Consider the following 5427-nt stretch of genomic DNA (forward strand, 5'->3'; position numbering starts at 1 on the left):
CACATGTAGCCAGACCAGGTAAGCATGGCAGATTTCTTTCCCTAAAGGACATTAGTGAACCAGATGGGTTTTTCTGACAATCGACAATGATTCCATGGTCATCAGAAGATTCTTAATTCCAGATTTTTTTTATTGAATTCTAATTCCACCATCTGCCGTGGTGGGATTTGAACATGAGTCGCCAGAACAGTAGCTGAGTTTATGGATTAATAATCTAACAATAATACCACTCGGCCATCACCTCCCGCTGTGACTGTAGAATCATACCTGGAGCGAAACACCTCATGCTCGCACTAACACCAAAATCATATAAAGTTGGGGTCTAGGCTAACTTCATAATATACCTTGGGGTTTCTGATCTGGTCCGTAACACTGCACAAAGTAAAAAGAAATATCATACCACTTTAACTAGGCTCCAAACAGTGTCCAATGTTGGACCTGCATCTTTAGTGGCCTAAGTGCTGGCTGCACATTGGACTTTCTACTGAAGTGCTATATCTAAAGAACTGACAATTGTACAACGTTACCCCAAGCAATTGTATGATATAAATATAGAGAGAGAGAGTGTGTTAAAATGCCAATTCCAGCGGGAGTAAATAGCAAATGCAAATGTGTTAACGAGCCTTGCAGCTGGGCATGCAGCTGTGTGTAGCGTTTATCGAGAATAAACAAAGAAATTCATCTTAATAGAAAATAACACGGCGCTCATTATTTTCACAACTTTGGTTTCCCCGACTTTCTTCAGTTTGAGCTGGTAACGTTCCCAAACAGCGTTTTGTTTTGTCTAATTGTGTTGGATTTATAACAATGTACAATTGTGTTTCAAGAAAGCCAACTTTTTGGAGGAAAACAGAATTCCTTTTTCTGATAACCTATATCAATTCACCGTACTCCAGCTGGATAGGGGGTTTGGCACTAGACAAACAATGGAACAATAATGGATTCATATTCAGAACTTTGACTCTTTCTGTTACTTATTATGGACACAATAGGCTGAATTTCTGGATACAGAATATTTTTGGCCGTCAAGAATGTTTCCAGGTTTGTAACCTGACTGTCAGAGCGACAAGCCTTTCAGGTCAATTTTCCAGAAGTTTCTAGTTAAGAGTTGTGTCTGGTTAGGGAGGACAGGTGAGTTGATAGCGGAGAGCCACTATCTCTCACAGTGGCTGGAGTGTCACTATGCCACTTGGGCGAAAGCCTTGAAGAAGAACAGAGGAAAATGGCTGCAAGTATAGGCTGAGGGAATTGCTAGCTATCCCTACAATATGAGGGCAGTCTATCTTCATTCTCCTCCTTCTTCTTCTCGAGTACTTTGTCTGCAGGCAGGTCCTTGATCAAATCCCGCAACAACTTCAGGACAGGGCAGCTGCGTGCTTAAACACAGAAATCCGAAGGTTGTTGCCATAAGAACATAACTAGAAGCAGGAGTAGGCAGTTCAGCCCCTCCAGCTTGCTCTGCCATTCAGTACAATCATCTCTGATCTCATCTCGGCCTCATCACCGCCTTCCTATCCACTCCCCATAACCCTTCTTTCTGTTACTTATTAAAAACCTTTCTATCTTCTCCTTCAGTTTGTTTAGTGTTCTGGCATCCACTGTACTCTGGGTAGAGAATTCCACAGATTCACAATCCTTTGAGTGAAATAATTCCTCCTCCTTTCTGTTTTAAATCTGCCACTCCTTCGCCTAAAACTATGGCCCCTTGATCTAGAATGTCCAACAAGAGGAAACATCCGCTCTACATCTACCCTGTCAATCCCCTTTAGCATCTTGTATATCTCAATTAGATCCACTCTCATTCTTTTAAACTCCAGCGAGTAAAGGCCTAAACTGCTCAATCTCTCTTCAGAAGATAAGTCCTTCATCCCTGGAATCAATCTAGTGAACCTTCTCTGAACTGCCTCTAACGCATTTACATCTTTCCTCAAGTAGGAAAACCAAAACTGTGCTCAGTATTCCAGATGCAGTCTCACCAATGCCCTGTACAGTTGCAACAGCACTTCCCTACTTTTATACTCGATTCCATTGACAATAAATGCTAAAACTCCATTTGCCTTCCTTATTATCTGCTGTACCAGCATTCTAACTTTCTACCGGATCCCCATTATCCACTTTGCTTGTTACGTCTTTGAAGAACCCCAGCGAATTAGTCAAACACGATTTACCCTTCATAAAACCATGCCGGCTCCGATAGATTGCATTTTGACTTTCCAAATGTCCCTTTACTACTTCCTTAATAATGGATTTCAACGTTTTCCCAACAATAGACATTAAACTAACTGATGCACAGTTTCCTACTTTCCGCCTTTCTTCCTTTTTGAACAGGAACATTGCATTAGCCTTTTCCCAACCTACTGGACTCTTTTCAGACTCCAGGGAATTTTGGAATATTATAGCCAAGGCCTCCACTATATCAGTTGCCACTTCCTTTAAGACCCGAAGATCTAGGCTATCATGCCCTGGGAACTTGTCTGCCTTTAATCCTGAAAGGGTCAAAATATAACTTGTTAAAGAAATGCTGATGGCATGATGATTGGAAATAAAATGGGGGATGTAGATTCCAAGGACAATAAGGATCAGGGGAGGAATGTGAGTCTGAAATGAAGGGCAATTCCACTATTGTTGCCTTGTGCCTTGAGAACATTCTTTACATTGAATATAAGGGTGTGATCTGAGATCAGTTACTATCTCTAAATGTATTGACAATTACAGAATTGATCATCAAGTAACATAAAAGACACTTCTTTGAGCAATTAGCCAATGCTAAGTCAATGCCACTCCAGATTCTTTGTTAGGTTTCACGGACTTGCATGTCATCTTTGCGTAGGGGCCATGCTCATCTTCTCTGTATCATTCTAACTTTAGTATGCATGCCACTGAAGCAAGAACAATGCCACTCCAGATAGATCTCCACTTTAGTACACTACTTTGTCAAATGAACAATGGCTGACTCCCATCCTCTGTATCAGCAAGTGCACATAGTTTGCATGGGTATATTAACAAATATCACTAATGGCTTGATCAATGCCTCACAAACCAGTTGTCTTGAGTGGAAACAAAGCCAAACGACATAAATGGGGCGGTACGGTGGCACAGTGGTTAGCACTGCTGCCTCACAGTGCCAGGAACCCAGGTTCGATTCCCAACTTGGGTCACTGTCTGTGCAGAGTCTGCACGTTCTCCCGGTGTCTGCATGTCAGTGTTGTGAGACTACTTACTGTGTCTGCATGGATTTCCTCCAGGTGCTCCAGTTTCCTTCCACAGTCTGAAAGACTGGCCATGCTAAATTCTCCCTCAGTGTACCCGAACAGGTGCCGGAGTGTGGCGGCTGGGGGATTTTCGTAGTAACTTCATTGCAGTGTCAATGTAAGCCTACTTGTGATGCTAATAAATAAACTTAAAAAACTAAAATGGATTTTCCATATTGAAAAACTTTATCTGATATTTGTCAGGTCGGGGTGACATGTGTTGGCATGTGTAGGAGCGTTTTTCAGAGGCCATGTATTATGCTGGCTTTCACTCAATGACGACACAGCTAACACAAGACTCATGGAGACAATATTCTGGATAAAGACATTCTTTTATTGACCAACATACGCTGGGATAGAGACTTAGGGCAGTTCAAATCTACTTTGAAGTTACATGGCTGTCAGTATTACAATTATACAATTTTCAAAAGTCATTCTTCCCACCTTCTTGCCCACCCCGGTTGGGCATGAACCAATCACTATTTTAGGTCATTTACCTTGGCAAATAACATTTACTCTCTGTCAGCATGAGAATACATGAGTTCGTGAAATTTGAAAATTCTTTCTCACACTCCCATAGCATTTTCTAGACTCTCTTATCTGCTGTAATGTATGACCTATTCATTTAACCCATATGAGATATGTAGCATTGTCCTTGGCTATGAATGTTCTTATTCATTAAATCCGTCCAAGGATATTGATAAGGAATGCTTTCCCTTCGCTCTGTGGCTGTATTGTTCTAAGGAATGTGGTTCTTTTTACTTGACTTCATCCCATCAATGCCTTAGAGCAGGGGTCTCCAAACTACGGCCTGCGGGCCACATCCAGTCTGCAGCGGGCCACATCCGGCCCGCAGTTTAGAGACCACTGCTGTAGAGGAAGTGACACTGCAAGTCAGCCCCAATACATCAAAGGACGTCTAATTCACTCAGGCTTCCTGCAGTCTGCAAAACCTTTACTTCCTTTAGATACTCTCCAAAATTCTTCCACTAACTTGGCCCGAGCACAAGTAAGTCAAAAGTACCTCAACCACAATTTGTTGAGTGACCCATTAGATCAGCGGTCTCCAAACTGCGGGCCGGATGTGGCCCACTGCGGACCGGATGTGGTCCGTGGGCCGTAGTTTGGAGACCCCTGCCTTAGAGCATTGTGTCATTAGCCAAGGTGTATGTTTTTAATACAGAATACTATATATTTTCAAAAATACATGTTTAAATTATCTAACAGTGGTTATATATGTCTCTATGCAAACTCTATTAGCAAGATAAATAAGTGGGGTTGTGGGGATAGGGCCTGGGTGGGATTGTTGTCGGTGCAGGCTCGATGGGCTGAATGGGCCCCCTTCTGCACTCCAGGGATTCTGTGATTCTATTACTAAATTATTGAAGAGCTGTAAACCAGAGGAAATAAACTGTCCCCATTCACTGCATTAAAACTCTTCATATTTTAAAAAGAAATCTGTTGCAGACACAGAGTTTGAAAGATTGCTATGATTTTTAAAATTCAGTCATGGGACATGGGCGTCGCTGGCTGGCCAGCATTTATTGTCAATCCCTAGTTGCCTGAGGGCATTTGAGAGTCAACCACATTGCTGTGGCTCTGGAGTCACATGTAGGCCAGACTGGGTAAGGACGGCAGATTTCCTTCCCTAAAGGACAATAGTGAATCAGATGGGTTTTTCCCAACAATCGACAATGGTTTCATGGTCATCAGTAGTTTCTTAATTAAGATGTTTTTAGTTGAATTCGAATTCCGCCATCTGCCCTGGTGGGATTCGAACACGGGTCCCCAGAACATTAGCTGACTTTCCGCATTCATAGTCTACTGGTCACACCAGTAGGCCATTGCCTCCCACAAGTATATCCTTTCTTAGGTAAGGAGACTTCAACAGCACACAATACTCCAGGTGTGGTCTCACCAAGGCCCTGTACAGTTGCAGTGAGCCATCCTTGTCCCTGTCCTTAAGTCGTCTTACAATGAAGGCCAATATAGCAATTGGCTTTTGAATTGTTTGCCTGCTTTCAGTGACTGGTGTATATGTGCAAAATAAGTAGCTAAATTCTAAATGATGCTGCCCCTATTTGGAAGGTGGACCTTTAATTTGTACATTCAAACTGTGAAGATGATTATATCAAAGTAAGTAGTCAAATATTACCACCTAAAGTAATACTCTCTT

At 42.2% G+C, this 5427-nt stretch overlaps 1 non-coding gene across 1 annotated transcript; it reads right to left on the reverse strand.

Annotated features, from left to right (window-relative positions):
* Positions 1-2785: 2785 nt before the first annotated feature.
* LOC144506689 (U6 spliceosomal RNA) lies at positions 2786-2888 on the reverse strand. Its single transcript, XR_013499938.1, has one exon. It is a non-coding gene; the product is annotated as a U6 spliceosomal RNA (small nuclear RNA).
* Between the last annotated feature and the right edge of the window lie 2539 nt (positions 2889-5427).

This window comes from Mustelus asterias, chromosome 17, assembly GCF_964213995.1.
Source record: "Mustelus asterias chromosome 17, sMusAst1.hap1.1, whole genome shotgun sequence".
Classification (NCBI taxonomy): Eukaryota; Metazoa; Chordata; class Chondrichthyes; order Carcharhiniformes; family Triakidae; genus Mustelus; species Mustelus asterias.